This window comes from Aedes albopictus, chromosome 2, assembly GCF_035046485.1.
Source record: "Aedes albopictus strain Foshan chromosome 2, AalbF5, whole genome shotgun sequence".
NCBI classification, from domain to species: domain Eukaryota; kingdom Metazoa; phylum Arthropoda; class Insecta; order Diptera; family Culicidae; genus Aedes; species Aedes albopictus.
In genome coordinates this window covers 222,039,814-222,062,275 of record NC_085137.1, presented here as the reverse complement: position 1 = coordinate 222,062,275, position 22,462 = coordinate 222,039,814, and the positions used below count along the sequence as shown (strand labels likewise).

Here is a 22,462-nt window from a genome sequence, read left to right as displayed (position 1 = left end):
GCCCTTCAATTGATAACTGTGAAAGTGCTCAAAGAACACTAAGTTGAAAATAGGCAGGCCAAGTCCCAATGGGTACGTAGAGCAAAAAGAAGAAGAAGAAGAAGAAGAAGAAGAAGAAGACATTTGTGTGATATTTTTTATTCGGTGACTGTGATTCTGTTTAGCCCTTTTGTAACACAATATATAATCTATCAGATCAATATCCCTTTAGTGATTTTGATTTGCATTATTCACGGCAAGATTTGTTTATAAAACTGTTTGTCGTAAAGGCATCGCAGTAATGATTTAAATACATTCGTTTGTCATTCTTGCGATAGGATTTAACATTTTATACGAATAGAATTTATATTGAATGAAATGAAATGAAATAAGATTTTACATGTACACTCCCGATAAAAAGTTTGGGGTCACCCCCTCAAAAACATGTTATTTTTTTAGGCCCATATCTCCGCCAATTTGCGTCCGATTTCAAAACCCCAGGTCGCATTCAAAAGATAATAAGTCAAAATAAATTTGAACATGATTTAAATGAAAACTTTTCATTCCCTGTTGTGCATTTGGACGAGTCGGACGTGTGCTCCGTATCTCACCACGCGATAGACCTCGTAGAAGTAGAGTTTTTTCCCCCGCAATTGCGGAAGGTTTTTTATATCGTGCGTTCTCCTGCTTGTGCGAAGTGTAGTGTCGCAAGGTGGTATCCAGCGCAACGCGGAAGCGAGGTGCTTGCATCATCGTACATCAAGGTCAACGAATAATCGCATCCAAAAGTCATCATTATCGCCATCATCAGCCCCTCCGTCAACAAAGAGGACGGCGGCGACGGGTGCGAAGGCAGACGCGACGGACAGCTTTACCATCTGCCTGCTTGTGATAAATATCTACCTGCTCCGGTCAGATAAGTATCACTCTTTCGATACACTCTTTTGTCCGCCCAATTTGTTTTGATCGCTTTTGTCTATTGTATCCCCAGTCCACATTCGACCACGTGCTTTTTTTTGACATCCACAACAGTGGTTCCCAAACTACTGTATACGGGTAAGGGTGTACAAACTGTAAATAACAGAACATTTTTTTTTTGTTTTTTTTATTAGCTATTTTTTCTTTTTTTTTCAATACCGTTTTTTTTGCATCCTACAGGGTGCGCTAAAATAAACATAAGAATTGAATTCGTATATTATTAGTACAAGTTTTTTTTTTTTTTGCTTTATTTTTTTTTCTATATATTATTAATATTGTTTGGTTTACAAACCAAACAGTTGTCGTCCTAAGGAAGAAAGTGCACTGTAAATACTTTAAGGTTTTTCTCTTCCCCTTTTGCACTTTTGAGTTATTTTCCATAAATTTGTTTCCACATGGACGATTCGATTGGAGGCGAAACGCCTCCCAATGATATCATTGCTCGTACGCGGTTTTATCAGCCATCTTCGCCTGGACCTTGGGTTGTCTATTTCCGGCGCAAATGCAAACCATTGAATATGCTTTCGATTTCTCGAGAGCTGACGCGTAAGTATCCTGGGACCGTTATTCACCAAGTGAAAGCATCCAAGCTGCGTGTTACCGCACCTAGCTACAAAGCAGCAAATGAAATTGCTCAACACGAAGCGTTTACTGTTGAATACGCGGTCTATGTGCCAGCACGAGAAGTGGAGGTGGAGGGGAAGATCCTCGACGAAATGCTGACATGTGAGGACATCAAGACCGGCTTTGGTCGATTCAAAAATAGGTCAATTCCTGATGTGGCTATCCTAGACTGTAAACGCTTATCTAAGGTTTCCATGGAAGGAAATAAAAAGGTGTACTCGCCTTCAGCGTTTTTTCGAGTGACTTTTCCAGGTTCCGTCCTCCCGGAATTTGTTGTAATTGATGGTGGTTTTTACCCAGTGCATCTTTTTAGGCCGAAGGTTTTTAATTGTACCAAATGCAAGCAGTTTGGTCACAGTGATAGCTTTTGCGACAACAAGCCCCGTTGTGGCAAATGCAACCAAGCTCACTTGGAGGACTCTTGCACACAGGAAGCGGAAAAATGTAGCTACTGTGGCGGAGATCCACACGACTTGCAAGTTTGCCCGGCTTACAAAAGACGCATTCGAAATGAGAGTCGCTCTATCATAAAGCGCTCCAAACAGACATATGCGGAGATGGTGAAATCTTTTAAAACACCAGATTCCGTGTCTGAATCAGCTGTCCCAGTTGAAAATCCCTATCAGGAGTTGTCTTCCGATGATCAGGACGATGGCGAAACTGATGAGGGTGGATCTCTTTCGGAGGTACACGCACCTGGAAAAAGGAAGTCATCATCTTCCCCGGGATTGCGCCGAAAGGTCTTTTTAAAGTCTTCCCTCAAAAGTTTGCCTAATGATAAAGGAGACGGGGTAAACTTAAAAACTCCGAAGAATCAGGTTCCTCTAGCTTCAGCTCCATGTTGTAGCAAGAACCTGTCACCCCCGTCTCCGCCTGTTAAATACACTTCAAAGAGAAATAATCGACAAGGTAGCAAGAAAAAAGCTACCAAAGTTCCTCGCAGTTCAAGCAAGCCTCCTAGACCCAAGCGAGGACTGTTTACTTTTAGGGTTCTCGTGGATCGCTTATATAATGCCCTCAGCCTTCCAGAAACATTAAGAGGCATTATTGATATGTTTATACCTACAGTAGAAGAATATTTTCGGAATCTGACACAATCATGGCCCCTCCTTGCTGCGATCATATCTTTCGATGGATAATTCATCAAGTGAGGTACAAGATATGATCACTGTGCTACAGTGGAACTGTCATAGTCTAAAACCTAAATTAGACCTGTTTAAGTTTTTGATTCACAACTCTGATTGTGATATTTTTGCCCTTTGTGAAACATGGCTTTCTTCTGAAGATGAACTCAACTTCCACGATTTTAACATTATACGCCAGGATAGAGATGACCATTATGGGGGAGTTCTTTTGGGGATCAAAAAGACTTACTCATTTTATAGAATTCCAATCGCGACTCATCCTGGCGTAGAAATCGTCGCTTGCCAAATAAACGTAAAGGGTAAAGAACTTTGCGTAGCTTCCGTTTACATTCCTCCAAGAATTTCAATTAACCGCCGTCATCTTTGGAATGCGGTTTCTGCACTATCACATCCAGTTTTAATTCTGGGTGATATGAACGCGCATGGTACAGGGTGGGGCGAACCATATGACGATAATAGAGCGGCCATTTTCTATGATTTGTGCGACGATTTCAATTTGAACATTTTAAATACAGGTGAAGTGACACGTATTGCATCTGACGGCAAAGAAAGTCGTCTCGACCTATCACTGGGGTCAAGCTCACTATTATTCGATTGCTTGTGGAAGGTAATCGAGGATCCTCATGGTAGTGATCACTTACCCATTATAACCACCATAAAGCATAATAGTGAAAGGTCAGACCATCCAATTCAGGTTCCTTTTGACCTCACAAGGAATATCGATTGGCAAAAGTATGCAGAAGCGGTATCTTTTGGCATCGAATCATTCAATCCCCTCCCACCTTTGGATGAGTATCGATTCCTGTCTGAACTGATATATAAAAGTGCATTAGAATCACAAAAACGACGTGTTCCAAGTGCAACCTTCAAAAGAAGACCAGCCACACTAGGTTGGGATGATGATTGCACCCAGTTGTATCTTAAAAAATCTGATGCTTTCAAAACTTTTCGTAGGCACGGTACCTCAGATCTTTATCAAGAGTACGCAAAGCTCGAAAGACAGCTGAGAAACCTGCTGAAAGCGAAGAAGCGTAGTTATTGGCGACACTTCATTGAGGGTCTCTCAAGAGAAACTTCAATGACAACGCTTTGGAGAGTGGCTCGCAACATGCGAAACCGCTCTCCTTCTAATGAGAGTGACGAATACTCCAACCGTTGGATATTCAGCTTTGCGAAAAAGGTCTGCCCAGACTCAGTCCCAGCACAACCGATTTCTTGGGAAACATCCCCAAGAGACGGTTCTCTGGACAGACCCTTCACTATGCTGGAACTTTCTATGGCTCTTCTTTCATCAAACAATTCCGCTCCGGGAAGCGATATGATCAAGTTCAATCTTCTAAAGAATCTCCCAGATATCGCGAAAAGACGATTACTGGACCTGTTCAACTCATTCATGGAGAACAACATCGTTCCGCATGAATGGAGACAGGTCAAAGTAATAGCTATTCAAAAGCCTGGTAAACCAGCGTCTGATCATAATTCATACCGCCCAATTGCTATGTTATCATGTTTAAGGAAATTGTTGGAAAAAATGATCCTATCACGACTCGATCATTGGGTCGAATCGAATAACTTGCTTTCAAATACACAGTTCGGGTTTCGCAAGGGCAAAGGAACAAACGATTGTCTAGCGTTGCTTTCAACAGATATTCAACTGGCCTTTGCGGAAAAGGAGCAACTGGCTTCAGTTTTCTTGGATATTAAGGGCGCCTTTGATTCAGTTTCCATAGGAATATTGTCAGAAAAACTGCACAATAGTGGACTTCCAGGAATTTTAAATAATTTCTTGTATAATTTGTTGTCAGAAAAACATATGAGCTTCAATCTCGGACAACTGACAACTTCCAGAATAAGTTACATGGGCCTACCCCAAGGCTCATGTTTAAGTCCCTTGCTTTATAATTTTTACGTGAAAGACATTGATAGTTGCTTGGAAGGACAATGCACGCTAAGACAACTTGCAGATGATGCTGTGGTTTCTCTAAAAGGCCCACATGCAGAAATGTTGCAAAGACCATTGCAAAATTCTCTAAATAATCTGTCAATCTGGGCAAGAGATTTAGGGATCGAGTTTGCTCCGCAAAAAACTCAATTGGTTGTGTTTTCTAGAAAGCGGAACCCAGCCCAACTGAAACTCAATCTTTTGGGAATAGAAATCGACCAGTCTTTGACTTCGAAATACCTTGGGGTCTGGTTTGATGCAAAAGGCACTTGGGGTACCCAAATCAAGTATTTGGTGCAAAAATGTCAACAAAGGATCAATTTTCTACGCACAATTACCGGAACATGGTGGGGTGCTCACCCGGAAGACCTCATAAAACTTTACAAAACGACTATTCTCTCTGTTATTGAGTATGGCTCTTTCTGCTTCCACTCAGCAGCAAACTGCCACCTAATAAAGTTGGAACGAATTCAATACCGTTGCTTGCGTATTGCTCTCGGCTGTATGCACTCAACGCATAATGCGAGCCTTGAGGTCCTGGCAGGGGTGAAACCTCTCCAGAACCGATTCTGGGAGCTCTCGCTAAGGTTACTTATCAAGTGTGGAGTGAGCAACACACTTGTCATTGAAAATTTCGAAGAAATGCTCAGTCTGAACATTCAATCAAAATTCATGAGAATCTATCTGTTCTACATGTCATCTGATATAAGCCTACCAAGTTATAATCCTCCCCGTGTACACTTCACTAATGACAGTTCCTCTGTTAAATACGATCTGTCCATGAAACAAGCTATTCATGGAATACCAGATCAACTTCGATGTATATCTATTCCTCGCATTTTTAACGAAAAGTACCAAAATGTCAATTCCTGTAAGAGATTCTTCACTGATGGGTCTCGCATAAATGGATCCACTGGTTTCGGTGTTTTCAATGAAAATTTCACCGCCTTCCGCAAACTTCAGGAACCTTGTTCGGTTTATGTTGCTGAGCTGGCAGCAATCAACTTCGCTTTGGGGATGATTTCCAACATGCCCGTAGACCATTTCTTCATCTTCTCGGATAGCCTTAGTTCGATTGAGGCACTCCGGTCGATGAAACCTGTAAAACATTCATCTTACTTTCTTACAAAAATAAGGGAGCAGATGGGTGCACTGGTCGAAAGATCATACAAGATTACCTTTGTATGGGTCCCCTCACATTGCTCAATTTATGGCAATGAGAAGGCGGACTCTCTCGCAAAGGTGGGCGCACAGGAAGGTGAGATCTATGATAGAAGAATTTCACATGATGAATTTTTCCATTTTGTTCGCCAGAGTTCTCTTCAAAGTTGGCAAAATGGTTGGCGAGATTGCCAGCTGGGACGGTGGTTACATTCCATTATTCCTAATGTTTCTTTGCGAGTGTGGTGGTATGGTCTGGATGTAAGTCGCAATTTCATTCGCGTGATGTCAAGACTTATGTCCAACCATTACTCGCTAGACGCGCATTTACATAGGATTAACCTCGCGTTGAGCAATGTTTGTACTAAGTGCGGTTCCGGTTATGATGACATCGACCACGTAGTTTGGCAATGCCCGGATAATGACGCCTCCAGAGCGCTACTTTTGGATACCCTTGAGGCCCGAGGTAGACAACCCTTTGTTCTTGTGAGAGATGTGTTGGGGACCCGCGATGTCACATACATGGGATGTATTTTCGACTTTCTTCGCTCTGCTGGTATAAAAGTTTAATTTGCTTGTGTTTTCTTCTCCAGTTTTTTTTTCTCTGTTTTGTCCTCTTTGTGTTACCAAGCTGCTCCTGGCCATCCGGAAAACCAAGTCCCACAACAAGTTGGTACCAACACCACAAGGCACCGAATACGCTAGCAAGATGCGATTCACCCCCGGATGAGCAGCAGTGAAACCTTTGGCCCAATCCTTACCCTGTCCATCCCTCAAAATGTGACCTTCTAACCTCGAGCTGCCACGAGTACCCTGGCTTCCACCCATTACTAACAGATATCATTAAAAAGTTATTACTCTGTATAATGTATACTATTAAGTACAAAGAAAGATCCTCGGCTCCGTAAAGCGTTATACGCGATTGAGCCCCAAATAAACGAACTAGATAAAAAAAAAAAAAAAATGAAAACTTTTCAAAAATGTGTGTATGTAAACTTAACCCAAAGTTGCCAAATTTTCTAAAAACTGAATATAAACTCACGGCAGTGTCGCCGGAAATTGGGTCGACCAAATTTTAAGATCAGAGCGGTAATATAACCCATTTTCTATTAGGTTTCGACTGCTTTTTACCGAACTTAGCTAAAAAATCTAGAAAAAAAAGTTATTAAGTAAATTAACTCTTGATGTCATCGACCAAAAGTTTGGGGTCACCCCTCAAAATGGTGTATCGGCAAAAAGTTTAGGTTCACTATCGTAGAATATGGAAAAGTGATTTGTTGATATCTTTGTCGTCTATCATTCAATTTTAATTCTTCTTGGCTTATTTGAAACATAATGAATGGTACTTACTGTACAGCCATTGAACCACACATATTTGTTAAAATTCATACACTAAAACTTAACGTAAAATTGCCTCATTTTTTGAAAGTTGGTGAAATGTGTTAAATTTACATAACATTTTTATACATAAAAATCGTTGAATACGTTAAATTTAAAACATCAAACGTAAATTTAATTAATTATCTTTGAAATGAGCCAAAAATAATTCAAATTCAACAATAAATGACGAAGATATTAACAAATCACTTTTCCATGTTCTACGATAGTAACCCCAAACTTTTGGCCGATACACCATTTTGAGGGGTGACCCCAAACTTTTGGTCGATGACATCAAGAGTTAATTTACTTAATAACTTTTTTTTCTAGATTTTTTAGCTAAGTTCGGTAAAAAGCAGTCGAAACCTAATAGAAAATGGGTTATATTACCGCTCTGATCTTAAAATTTGGTCGACCCAATTTCCGGCGACACTGCCGTGAGTTTATATTCAGTTTTTAGAAAATTTGGCAACTTTGGGTTAAGTTTACATACACACATTTTTGAAAAAGTTTCACCTAAAGCATGTTCAAAGTTTCTTTGACTTATTATCGTTTGAATGAGACCAAGAGTTTTGAAATCGGAAGCAAATTGGCGAAGATATGGACCTAAAAAAAGGGCATGTTTTTGAGGGGGTGTACATGCTTATGCGATATGTGGTTCACTGGGAATTTGATGCTGAATAATCGTTTTCCAACCATTTGAAAGCAGACTTCATTTGAACAAAAGCTGAGCACAAGATGTACAATGCATTATTCAGCCCCGAAAGATCTAAATTTGGTGATTTATCCAATGTTATGCTGGTTTAATGTTCATTGAGAGGCTGATTTAAGGCTTAATATGCACTTAGACAGCAATCAATTGAATTTATTGAATTTGGTAGAAAATAAAAAAAAAACATATTTTAAACTTATTTTCACCATTTGCGACTTTCCTTTTCCAGTAGAGATGCTTCGGAATGTGTAAATCAATCTATGGGAAAACTGGGAATTGAACTCGGAACTTCTGATTTATAGTCACTCACCTACTGACTCAAATACAAATAAGCAATCATTGTTTCAACTCTTTTTGTCACATTGGAGACTCTATAGTACAGCTAATCGCCAACCTTTTTTAATTACAGCATTTTGTATCTATCTACACTCAACCAAATAAACTTAAGATTTTCATAAGGCTTTCATAAGCTTATGAAACGGCCTTTAAAGAATTCATAATGAATAGGATGAATTTCGCAATGACGCAAAATCATCTCACAGCTTGGGTTAATACCCATATATGCTTAGCAACATGATATTCTCAAGCGTCGGTAGCCGTGCGGATAACACGGGCACAGTTCATGGATCGAATGGATCATGGATCAGTCATTTTACGATTTTTTTGCTCTTCATAAGTCTATCTTATGAGATTTGTCATAATAAGCACGATCATTTTTCATAAGGTATTCTTATGGCATCCATAATTTTTACTTATAGCAAAATAAAAACATAAGGTATTTTTATGAATTTCGTTAGTTTTTTTTCGCAGAGTGTACTGCTTTTGCTTCCCAAGTAACAATTTCATTGCTGATTAGTGTTGTTTGATTTTTATTAGGGTTTTATTACAGCAATAATTGAAACTCGCAGTTTTATGACTGCTTTTATGAAAACCATTGATAAAATGTTTTATAGTATACTTGAAGATATCCATAAAGACAGATTTTAAGAGTAAACAAATCTTTTCGATTTGTAAACCTTCCGGCAATCATTATTACCACAATAAAACTGTTAAAACTCTCAACAGATGGCGATCCGTTAGATCAGTAATGACATCTGTTGGTGGGAAAGCAGAACTACGACATTTCTAGGTTTATTGCGGTCATCATAAAAGTAAACTTGCTTTCGTTTTATTTTCGCTGATGATGGTTGTCGCCATATTGAAGAATTAGCTAACGTGAATGGAAAATAGTTAATTTTGCTCAAATTAGCAATGAATTGTTAGTTTACCACAATTTCCATAGCATGCTCACATAAATAAACTCTCTCTGTTGAGTTTTTTTGTGATTCGAGATAGTTTTACTAAATAAACAAATTGATTTATTTCATTCTAGGAGGATAATATTCACTATTTTTGAAGCGCATTAATTTTATGATTCTGCCACCCCAATATTCACGGTAAAATTAAATGCGCATAAGCCGACTAACACAATAACAACTAAAATATTACTTTGAAATGATCGCATCTACTCACGAATGATGTATCGTCCTGAACTTTACGTGCCATCGAAGAAGCTTCTCTGCATCTTGATCTGTCATGGTTTTTGTTGAAAAAAAAACAACAACAATCGAGAATGGGAAATTTTTCTACTAGATTTTAAAACGGTTTTATTGCTACTCTTAATGCGGTTTACAAAACCTCTCCGAGAGTGGTCCACTTAGCCGGAAGATGCTCTTAAAGAGGTTATCAAGAGGTTTTGATGTATAAATCAGATTTTTTGCGGGTTTTATAAAATTGGTCATGAAGATCTCTTGTAGAGCCGAACAAAACTTAAAATGTTACTTGGGTTGCTTGCTCCTTTTTAAGAAAAAACACTAGACCACGGGTTCCCAACCGGTGGTCCGCGGCCACAATTGAAGGAACAAATGTTCAGTATAAAACGCTCTCAGAAGAAAAAAAAAATTTCGGCTGCGCCGCTATTTAAGAGCTACCACTCAAATTGAATGTATATGTTGACAGGTACATCATTGTTTACGAAATGTGAGTGTCAAATAAAAAAAAAGTATCATTGATCGTCGAAAATCCCTCCCACAGTAAATTTCTGGTTACGCCACTGTACATAAATAACTCGGTTTCATCTATTTAATTCATATTTTTTTCTAAAAAAAATCATTGGGCCCCAAATGTTTTGACAATTTTTAAAGGGGATCGACACCTCAAAAAGGTTGGTAACCCCTGTACTAGACTGTATCAAAACAAACGCTCGAGGTCGCTGCTCCCATCAGCTGTTCTGAAACGTCTCAAAAATTGGCTCATTGTTCGTTGAAAAATAGCAGTACAATCAAGATCAAGCTACTTATTTGGCAATTATGCTGACCACTAGCTGGCTAGGGGGGCCTTTGTGTAGAGGCCGTTCACTGACATCTCATAAAAAAATCACCGAAAAGAAAGTGACATTCGAGGACTGCCAATAGTAGTCTGACATGATCGAGGAAAACAACAGGAAAACCTTTGCAATTAAAATCATAACAATAAGGTTTTTTCGATAATTTTGAAAAATTCACATTTTTTTAAATCCAAAGATTTTTTTTTATTCTTAGCAGTTTATTTTATAGTTAGTTCTCCAACAAATGTGTATATATTTTATCAACAACGGTGCTGCTGCAGTATTGTTGATCGTTAAGCTTATTTGATTTATGATGAGTGAACATTTATGACGTCTTCGAATGGTGAGAATTAAAAACATAAAGGAAAAAAAAACGACAAAAATGTTAAAAAGACAAAGGGGCTTTTGCCTCTATAAATTTTTTAGTTAAAAATAACTAACATTAACAATGTGGAAAAGGCGTAGCTTCAGTTTACCTGTTCCTCCTTGCATTAGCATCAAGCGAGTTGCATAAATTCGTAGGTGGTACAGTCCTAGACCGCTCCCAAGCAACACACTTGGACATTAATAAGTTCTTGTAATTTGTATGCAACTATATTGAAAGTTATGCCATTTAAACCAATCGTCTTATTAACGACTAAATTGCAACCAAAAAAGCGCAAGAGGTGAAGCCAATATAAAACATCCATTCGTGATATAAACGGTTTTAATACGCAATCGAATTATAACCAAGATACAACTTATAGTCGACTCAAAAAATGGTAACCGATTCGACAACTAGTCAGCTAGTCACCACATTCGTCACTGCCAATTATTATGTATCAACAGATTCGTTCAGGTGATTAATTAATTGTGTGCATAAATATGCCGCAAATAAGGCTGACCGAGAACGTCAATTTGTGTGCCGCTCCAGATTTATCGGTAAGTTACGCATTTTAGCTCCGTATTCTCAACGCGCCTCAGTCTACCTATCATTTTGCGAGTGAAAATTTAGGCATTTGTGGTAAAAATTAACTCGCCTTGCTTTGGCGGAGTGCATTTAAGCAGCTTATTTAATGCACCCATAAAATGCTGAAAAATAATTTTAGAATTTAGAAAGATACTGTTTGCTGAATTATGTCTATGTGAATCCGTATTGACAAAGTACAACAACGATGCACGTGGTATTCAGAACCTCCAAACTACCAAAAATTGGATTCTTTTGACGCAATCCTATAGTTCGGCCCAATAAGTCAACATTTGAGTGAATCGATTAAACTCACAGAAGGTAAATTGCCTTAACCTCCAACTTAAAATATATTCAAGAGTAGGTAAATTCAACCCAAGACCCCCTTCATTCAACCCAAATTTAAGTAAAAAATTGGCTTATTGGCGTCAAGGACCCCCATTGGGTAGACGCATCTCTGTTTATTCACGACAACATCTGTGGGGGAGAGAGGAAAAACAACCTAATTTTGGGTAACTAATCACTTTGATATACTCATTTTAGGGTCAAATCGACCCAAAATAAGGTAGTTTGAATTTTCCGTGTAGGACATAAGGCTGTCCATTTATTACGTATCGAAAATTTCACGTTTTTTGTAAAAAAATGTAAACCCATTGTAAAATTTTTCGTGGGAAACTCCTTTATTAAAATCTTCATAGTGGTTGGTACCAGTCGTTCAGTACTGCGAAAATGAGGCAGAATTTTTTTATTGGGTCAATATTATACTTCCAATCATATTTTTTTTTCCATTTTACCCCTCTAATTTTATAAAATATGGAATATGTCGATAAATTTATGAAGAAAAGGTTACATTTTATTTGTACATGATTTCGTTATTTTTGAAACATTTTGGTTTTTTATAGTGCATTTTATATTTTTCGTGATCACAAAAATATTTTGCCGCATATTTTGGAACTTCTATCTCTTCTGTCAAAATTGTTCGTTATGTTCTAAATAAGTTCCAGGTGCAACATGTTTATAACAATCAGAATCATTGTTTTGGTTGATTTGGTTTGTAAACGGTTTTAACTAAGATTCGTTGAAACAATCAGATCATACTTCAGTTACAAATTGGTTTCGCAAGTTTCAACTAATGATGACGTTTGTTTTCATTTTGCTAGTTGTTATAAAACTGTTGCACCTCAGTTTGACATTACCAACAGGGTTTTAATAGGTTTTAATTTTGTTTGTTTCATGAAAACTCAGTTGCAACATGTTTGCAACGATGATCATTTCCATTTTAGTTGCAGGTGCTACTTGGGCTGTTATGAGGGTTACCTCCTTATCGTCCGAACGAAAGCACAAAGATTTGGGACTAATCTCTGATTCTTAGACAAGACTGACGCAATCCTCCAATGGTCGAAAACTGTGCTGGCCACGTCCTTGCGACTGCTGAGGAATGGGATAAGGATGGTTAGTTTTGGACACATATGAAAAATGTAGACTGCTCTACGATCTCTCAGGCCTAGATGTCACAGGAATTCGGGTGTTGTTGGTGGAAGATTAATCTCCAAAGGGTTGGTAAACGTTAAGGCGCAAAAAATAGTATTTGGTTGTGTTGAGACAGCTGCCAGCATTATTCATCTGGCTTGTTTTTCCATCTCAGTCGTTGCAGGACTAGATGGCCGAAAATCTGGAATAGCGAACGGTATTAACATCTTTCATTGAATTAGCTATTTGTGATACGCTTGCAACGGAATATACCTTACGATAACTCCAGCATTATATAATAAACTCAACTGACTCCTCCAGAAACAAAATGTTCATACAGGTACTCTTCGATATAACGTACAAAAAATATTCTCTTTGTACGTTATATCGAAGTGTATGTTATATCGAAGCAGAGAAAAAATAATATTTTTTATTCTAGTGTTGATGTATTCGACGTGAAATTAACCCCAATTAATGATTTCGGTGAAATGCACAAAACCAATAATGAAAAACATGAGTTTTCACGAAAAAGTCATTTCGTTTTTTGTGCTTCGATATAACATACATTTTGCTTCGATATAACGTACACTAAATTTTTCGTAAAATTGCGCTAATTTTGGGTAACAAGGCTAATGCTGCAGCACAGCATAGATTTGAGTAGTGATTTCGTAGTCTAACTGAGGGCTATTTCTGGGAAAAAATGAAAATTTCAATGTTGTACGTTATATCGAAGCAAAATGTACGTTATATCGAATTCGCTATATCGAGGGTACGCTATATCGAGGGTACGTTATATCGAAGAATACCTGTATCAGTAAACACAGTTAACACATAAACGGAAACACAAAAAAAAACTACATCAAATCTTGATCCTGGAATGTTCCTACAGGATCCTGACTACATTTGTTAGGAAAATTACAAGATCAAAATTTAATATGGTGGATCTTACGCCGTAACGCAGCATTCCAAGATCATGTACCCACGTTACGAGAAAACTTCAGTTTACCCGTTCCTCCTAGCCAAAAAATTGGAGTCCTCGCTAAATTCATGTACCGTCCTACCCCGCTTATTCGATAATTTTTATTACGACACATTTGCAAAATCCCGTTTATTTGTCGAATTAAAAAAATGATCAAATGTCACAGCGCACTGTGGGGAAAGTGGTGACCAAAAATCGAAATACTGGCTTGCTTTGAATGGCGTGTCTTGTATACCATTTGATAGTTCAAACCTAGATTCCTAAAATTTCAGCCCTCTCAGCGGGGGATTGTCTTCTTATTGTACAAATTGGGACGAATGTTCTCGGAATTTAATGATATTTTTTTACTAGTAGGGTTTATGTTAAAATTATGAACAAAACCTAAATTGAAGACAATCATCAATCAGGAATTAGGAAAATACATATTTAAACATTCCTTGTTAACATTAATCTGGATGCAGAATTTTGCGATATATGTACCTGAAAACATGCGTCTTGATTGGAAAGCACTTCCAAACTTCATACTGCACAATAATGATCCTCAATCAAGCAAATCAGACTCAGTTGAAACTCAACCAAATGGAAGCATTTAAATCGAAGGTACGAGTAGTGCTAATATCAACCCTGCGCCGTGCAATTTCGATCCATAAACACCATAATTGAAGAAAATGAATCTTACCTCTTAGCTGCTAGGTACTCGTTGGAATGCGCTGCTACTCACAAACCGCGTCGAATTGATCGTTGACAAGCAGCAGCAGCAGCAGCAGCAGCACCTGAACGAGAGTTATCCAACACACCCTCTCCTCCCGGGCGGCGCGGAATGGTGGTGCAGTTTGGAGTGTGTATGATAGTCCAAAATAAGCCCTAGTTTAATAAATTGGGCACAAACAACAGTCGTCGAGTCGAGTCGAGTTTGCCTTTTTCTCCAACACTGACTGTTATTTTCGCGCACCACTGACGATGGATGAAAGGTAAGGCACTGCTGACCACGAGACTGAGGTGGAAAATATGTGCGCACGGCGATGTATAATTCAATAAATTCAAAATATAATCAAAGTGAAACTCCCTTTTTGCTCGCTTAGCTTGCAGATCAACCACTGAGCACCACAAAACACTTACACCGGAATTCGTCGGACAGCACTTTTCTTCCTGACCAAATTGCTTCTCGACACCTCTGCACGGAACGGGGTTCAGTCGATTGTGACCGGAGAGATATAAAAACTTTTAGTTGCCGTTTAGGTATGGTTTTATTGAATAATTGAAACCGATCGTAATAAAGCTGCACGAGAGTCGGCCGTTCGAATTCACACAAGACCAAACTTCAACCGTGGGGATTAGATAACTTCTCACTTGAGGTTCACTTGGTTGTTAAATGTCAACACTGAACTAGCAGAACCTCCACACATGTATCCACAGGAGTGTTAACTTTTAGGAACCGAAGATGACCTTTCGTTTAACAGCGACACGAATCTTAAAATTGAATTACAATCCACAAAGCTGGCCGCTTCTTTTGTAGCTAGCTATCACACGCCAACGCTTCTGGGAACCTACAGGAATTGCTGGGGTCGATTGGTAACGGTGTCTTTCTTTTCTGCTGCAACTCCACACACCACATTCGTTCCACCATAAACACATACACAACTCATATGGCCAAGTACAAATTCCGTATGTTTTCGCCTTTGCACCTTTTTCCTGCTTCTTTGGCACCAGCGCAGTTCACAGATTGGACCAAATCTCTTACGTTCTCGTTTGCCTCCGGCTGAACTCGGAACCACTATAAAGTATCCACCTCTTCACCGCGCAACGAACGGCTTCAGAACAGACGACTCGATTTCTTCTTTCAAGTTTCTTCCTTCCTAACCGGAGATTGGACCGCGCGCGGACCCCAGGATTTACTCGTATCACTCAACACCTCAGAGCGTTTCACCCTCGTATTTGCGAATTCGTACACACCGCACTTCTGCGAAAAGCCATCAAATTTTCGATTTCCCCATAAACTTGCGCAATTCCTAACGTTTCCTTCCTTCTTCGGAGAAGCACCGACCATTAAAATTCATTAGCCACCAAGATCTTCCAGTTTCCCAAGTAAACCCGAAACAACGTCCGAAGCGCTGCAGCGATGGCTCAGTATCTGCCGAAAATCACGTTCAACAACAGTATTATCCATCTGATTGTACGATAACACCAAGTTCACCAACAACACTACCGCTGCTGCTCAAATGCTCACCGCCAACCACAACGAAACACACGCGATCCAACGCGACGACGGGCCACACGATGGAAAACACACGTCCAGCTTCGATAGCGTCTCGATGCGAAATAAACGGAACACGACGCGAACTGGACTGATGGAGGTTGAGTGCCGTCGTCGTCGTCGTTGCCGGCGCGCGGCCCCGAGCGATTGCAAGTGAGTGCCAACACAGCCTTCCCCCATGGCAAAATTTGCAGAGTTCTGCAGACTACCTACCTTAGGAGTGCAATGCAGAGATGGTGCAGCAGCTAGCGGTATGTTGGCGGCGGCGGTAATCGTGGAGATCCCAAGTTCGCACTTGAACGCATTGCAAAAGCTTAATCCACACGGCCGAGTGGAGAATGATCGAACTGATTAACCGAGAGGTGCAGCCAGCAAGGTTGAGCGTATTGCGATCCGAAAAAAGCTTTTGATGCAAATGCAATGGATTACCCGCTTCGGCGGAAATTGCAACAGATGGCGCTAGTGAGCAGGAGTTTTTCACCGTTGAAAATGTATGCAGAAAGTCATAAAAATGAGTTTTTTCCACTAATAAAACATTTGTCGGAAAAAATATTTGGTACAGGTTGTAGGTCACAGTAATAGCCATCTGCGGTACCAAATCTGGAGCTCGATTTGAAAAGGTCGTATGTGCTTTAGTCGATTAAAAATTCGATCAGTTGGATTCGCTTATTATAGCAAAAACCGTTGAAATTAAACAAAGTTGATACATACAGCAGAATCATCACAAGACAAGCTTTCCGTTCCATCATTAAAAGTTTCCAAAATATCTTCCCTATTGCTACAATAACTAAAATAAACTTATCGAATTTTATATCGACAAATGTACATACGACCTATTCAAATCGAGCTCCAGAAATATTTTTTGCCAACATTTCGTAAAATATGAAATATATGAAAAAATGTTCAAATCTCCATACATTTTTTGGATCGAAAACTTCTGGCTCGATATTTATTGGTTGCTCTTCCTTTTTCTATACATGGCATAATTGATAGTGATATACATGGAGTCATGTTTGCTTTCGCATCTGTCAAACAGAAAACAAAGAACGAAAACAAAAAGTTTGGAACCAGCAGTCGGCAACCTCGGTAGCGGAACGGAAAAAAACGAGGGGAAGCGAGAAAAATAAAACGGCACGATCCGGAACGCCGGGCACCAGTATCTACGTCGTTCGCAGGGAAATTGTTCAAATCTCTAACAGGTTTGTATTTACCTTGATAAGCATTATGTTTAGATGATGCGAATTAGATTTGTGTTTACCTTTTGTTTTGCAGAACCACGAAGAAGCATCTGTAACCTGGTCAAGCCGGGAGTGTTCCTTTGGCCGCTAATGGATGTCACACTTTTGGAGGAAACAACCCGCCCGATGAAAAGCCTAATGTCGGCTGCCAAATTATTCCTGTCGTGCTGACTAATTTTGGATGACATCTGCGTTGCTGCGCATTGCCGTTGCCGTGACCCATGTACGGTTAGAGGAGACGGGAACAAACTTCCGACGGCGCTGTACAGATGATTATCGCGCAAGTGTTGCGCACCATTGTGAGAGAGAGCAGTATATGCTCAACACAACAACAAGGTAGGAATACTTACAGGGGGAGCTCAGGATGGGCCAATCGCGTTCAAATTTCTGAACAAGAACGAAGTAAAGTACCTTTGGATATTATCGGCAGGTTTATTCTGTTCGTCATGGGGGGAGGGCTTTGTCGGCCAAATTTCCTGAAGCTTGGTCATATATTCAGCTTGGTTGGGAAGGATTTGAGACAAACATTGAGTTCAATAGGTTTCAAATAAAATAAAAACCATGACGAAGAGAACAAAACTGCCGAAAATACATAAGCTTCCCTATGTAGGTAATACCTAGACATTGAACTTGCGTGTCAGAGCTCAAACGCAGCAAAACTCAAAAACATATTGCGCATTTCCCACCCCACTGGACCCCTTTCGCAGTTAGTTTAAGTGCGGGATCGTGAATAAAACTGCGATTTTGCATCTAATCGTATCGGTGTCTTCTGCGCACTTATGCATTACAAAGTGCTGAATAAGTGCGCAGAAGACACCGAAACGATTCGATGCAAAATCGCAGTTTTATTCACGATCCCGCACTTATACTAACTGCGAAAGGGGTCCAGTTGAATGGGAACTGCGCAATACCGTTCAGATCCCCATTTGACTCTGAGTTGTTATGCGCTTACGTTCTACTGATATGTCATGTATGGGTCCTGCAAAATTATGATTTCACGGTACATGTCCTTCCAACATACGTTATGGAGTTGGGGTGAGGCAGACACGGACAAATACGTCATAAAGAATTTGTAAGTTGTGGCCTCGGACCTTTCCTTTCCAAATTTTCAAAGAAATTTCCTTTACGTAAAGTCCATGGACCGACTGGGAATCGAACTCGCCACCCTCAGCATGAATATCCACGCCTATACAGCTGTGGCTTCGGCGGACATTAAGATATTGCACCGAAATACATATTTTCCCGAACGCAAATGATTCCTTCAGAGTTTCCTTCAAAGATTCCTACTTGAGTTTTTACAGAGTACCTTCAGGTGTTTATTCCGAGATTCCTTCAGAGGTTCCTCCAGGAGTTTCTTTAGGGATCCTTTCAGACATCTTTCTGGGATCCTTCAAAGAGTTGCTTCAGGAATTCCTCCAGGAGTTCATTCTGAAATTTTATAGGGGGGTTTCTCCATGGATTCTTTCAGAGATCTTTCCGGAATTCTTCCTGGAGTTCCTGCAGGGTTTGTCCCAAGAATTCTTTTAGGATTCAAAGATTTCTTCAGGAGTTCCATCAGGGATCTTTACATGAGGTTTTTCTAGGAATGCTTCTAGTAGTTTCTTATGCCATTCCTCGAAGACTTTCTTTAGGGATTCCTTCAGAAATTGCTTTAGAGATTCTTCAGGAGTTCCTCCAAGAGTTGTTTCCGTAGTGTATTTTCCAAGGATTCCTTCAAGAGTTCTTCCAGAGATCCATTTTGAAGTTCCTTCAGGGATTTTTACTGGAGTTTCTTCCGAGGTTCCTTCAAAGATTCTCCCAAGAGTTGCTTAAGAGAACCCTTCAGGAATTTCTTTAGTACTTTCTTTAGTACTTCTGTCAAGGGAATCCCAGATTTCCTCCCGGAAGTTGATTCTGGAGTTTCTAAGACTTCCATCAGGGATTTTTGCAGGAGGCCGTTCATGGATTTATGTAGAAGTTCGTTCAGGAATTCGTCCAGCAATTGTTTAAAGAGTTCCTTCAATAGTTCTTTTGGGGATTTTTGTTTTATCCAGTAGCTCAATCTTGGATTCTTTCAGGAGTACTTACATGGAATCCTTAAGGTATTTCTTCAGGAGTTCCTTCAGAGATTCCTTCAATGATTGCTTCTTAATTTCATACAAGGATTCTTCCAATAATTCCTTCTGATACCCTTTCAGGGATGTCACCAGGGATTCTTCCAAAAACCATTCAGTTTTTTTTTAATAGGAGTTCATGGAATTGTTCCTGCAATCCTTGGAATCCTTCCAAGAGTTCCTTCAGATTTTTTTTACAGTGTTTTCGTTAGAGTTTCATTTCGGAATATCTTCTTGCGTTTATCCAGGAAATTATTCAGGGATTCTCCAGGCTTTTCAGATTTTGCTCGAGAAGTTCCTTCCTAGTTTCTAAAAACTCCTTATGGGGATCGTCCAGTAGCTTCTTAAAGGATTTCTTCAATTGTTCCTTTAGGAGTTTTCCCAGGAATTTTACAGGAGACGCTCCAGGAGCTCTTTCATGTTTTAATCCACCAGTTCTTTCAGGGATTTTTCTAGGATTCCATTACGAGATTCATTCCAGCAGTTCTGTCAGAGATTTCTTCAGGATATAACGACTCTTCTTGGAGGTCCTTCAGACATGTGGAGCGGACCTGGTGTGATGGTTAGAACACTTGACTATCACGCCGAGGACCTGGGATCGAATCCCACTTCCGAGATGAACTAGCCTAGGGTTAAAAATCTCGTTAATACAGATAATAAAAAAAAATCCATTTAATGGATACTTCCAGGCATTTTTCAGGAGTTATTTCAGGGATTTAACCAAGAATTCAATCAGGATTTCTACCAGGAGTTCTTTGAGAGTTTGTTCAGCTTTTTACCCAAGAGTTCCTTCAAGATTTTATCCAGGATGTCCTTCAAGGACTTCAGAGATTCCTTCTGGAGTTCCTCTAGGTTTTTTTTTTCAGATTTCTCCTGGAGTACCATCTGAGATTTCTTTAGACATATCTTCAAAGATTTCTCCACAAGTTCCTAAAAAGCTTTCTCCAGGAGTTCCTTGAAGGATTCCTTCAGGAATTCTTTTTAAATTTATTCTAGTAGTCTTTCAGAGATTTCTCCAGGGGTTCCATCAAATGATCCTTCCAGGAATTCCTTCAGCGATTCATTCAGGGTTTTATTCCTCTTTCCAGGAGTTGCACCAAGGATTCCATCACAGACATGTGATTCCATCATATTTTTTATGGATTCTTCCAGGGGTTTATTTAACCCAACTATATTGCCACCTACTGTTTGTATTTTTTCTGTTTTATAACAATTTATTTCGAACTTTTTTTTGGTTTAAGCAAAATTGGGAACTACACAGTTTATATTATGGGTTAAGCCCTAATCCACTCTAAAATCTCTTTTCCGGCTTTTAGTCGAAGTCAAAAGAAGAAAAATACCCTAAACGGGCAGTGGCAAGAATATTGCCACCAGCGCTGGTGGCCTAAACGGTCAGTGGCAACTATATTGTCACCTCAAAAGCTCGTATTTGGGATAAACGGGCAGTGGCAACTATTTTGCCACCAGCGTTTTTGGGCTGAACGGGCAGTGGCAACTATATTGCCACCTAGATTTTTGAGAGTTTCTTTCAAACAAAAATTGTTTTGTACATGTTATCATGTATATAATTATTTCCATAATAGTATGCGTTGACAACTCTTCTAGTTTTCTCGGCCTTATAAAGGGTTAGCAATTCATCCTGGAGTTCATTCAGAGATTCTTTCAGGAACTCTTCTAGATGTTTCTTTCGGCTGAGGGTTCCTACAGGATTTTTTTTATTTCTTCAGGGATTCTGCGGGGATTCCTTAAGGGGTTACATAAGGAGATTTCTTGAAAAGTTTTATAGATTACTCAAAGGCTTTATTTTGTAGTTCTTTCAGTTCCTTCAACTCCTCCAAAAGTTCTTTCAGGGTTTCATCCTGAAGTTTATTCAGAGATTCCTTCAGGTGTTCATTCTGGCTTGTGAATCCTCCAGGAATTCCTTCAGGGAATCCTCCTGAAGCTTTTTCATGAATTACTTCAGGGATTCATTCAGAAATCTTCAATGTTTTATCCTGAAGTTCCTAAAAGGATTTTGCCGGGATTTCCAAAAGAACCCTTCCAGGAGTTTATTCAGTTTACTTAGAGATTTTACCAGAAATACTTCCAGGATCTTCGCTGTGTATCGTCAAGTGCTTATAAGGTAGTGGTAACGATCTTCTGGGAGTTTTTGAAGTTACAGCTATAACGTTAAACCATTGGAAGCACCGATTGCAATGCTCACTGATACACCTGTTAGTCTGTGCTACCCAGTGTTGGTAAAATCACACTCAAAGCTCACTCATGAACCGCTCCTGCGTGAGTAAACTCGCGCGCGATTCTGAATCATTTTCTCACGCGCGAGATTTTCATGCAAAATCTCGCTCTCGCGAATCAAGCGCCGAAATCTCGTTCGCTTGTAAAACGAACCCAAATCAATTTTAACGACATCCAATGTTATTGTACGATAGGTTTGCTTTTGTTCTATCATACAATTCTAAAAACTTCGATGTAAATAATAAGAACACCAAGAAATAACGCAATGAGTAAAATCGCGAGTCAACTCATGCATGATTTTTTCGGCAGTGAGTTTGGCGAGTCAAGAATCGCGCGTGAAACAACTCAAGCATGAGATTTGAGAATTTGAGTTTTTACCAACACTGGTGCTACCCTTATAGCTTATTGCGCATTGCAAACGGCACTAAAAGGTTTCCTAACGGCATGAGTTGGGAATTTGCTCCCGTTGTATTCTTAAATATTTTGTTTTATATTTCTTGCAGTTTCTTCTGGCGATCATGGCTGTTCCGGTTACCAACCCCACCCCATGGCAAACGAAATCAGATGCATCCCTATAAATACCTATAATACCGGACAAGTTCAAAAAATCTTTATCTACTATTATATATATTTATAAGTAATAAAAAAAACCTTTGGGGAGGGGGGGGGGGGGGTGTGTGTGTGGGAGTCTGTATAAAAAAATCCGAAAATCTTAGGATTGGTTCACCATATTCTCCAAAGTTATAACTTCGGAATATTTCATAACTTAATTTTGCATTTATCTACAACTAACCAAAGCTGGTTCGCCAAGTTCTCCGCAGATGCGAAGTGATGCAGCTCCTTACATCCTTTAATAGTTGGATAGTGATTCTTTTTTGAATCACAAATAACAAAGAATGGTTCACCAAGTTCTCTAAAGTTGCGAGGTGACGCACAACCTTGCATCTAAACCTTTGAAATAGTT

At 39.5% G+C, this 22,462-nt stretch overlaps 1 protein-coding gene and 1 long non-coding RNA gene across 4 annotated transcripts in view; one reads left to right on the top strand and one right to left on the bottom strand.

Annotated features, from left to right (window-relative positions):
- Positions 1–16,116, bottom strand: part of LOC109433065 (uncharacterized) — a 433,734-nt gene extending 417,618 nt beyond the window's left edge. For 2 of the 3 annotated variants that reach the window (XM_062851185.1, XM_062851186.1), the window contains exon 1: positions 14,358–16,116. The gene's annotated coding sequence lies outside the window, so the exon portion shown is untranslated. The remainder of the gene's footprint in view (positions 1–14,357) is intronic. The other variant, XM_029859575.2, reaches the window with a different exon arrangement.
- A 418-nt stretch (positions 16,117–16,534) lies between these two features.
- LOC109622987 (uncharacterized) lies at positions 16,535–22,094 on the top strand. Its single transcript, XR_009997643.1, has 3 exons — positions 16,535–17,131; positions 17,205–17,506; positions 22,002–22,094. It is a non-coding gene; the product is annotated as an uncharacterized LOC109622987 (long non-coding RNA).
- Positions 22,095–22,462: the final 368 nt, after the last annotated feature.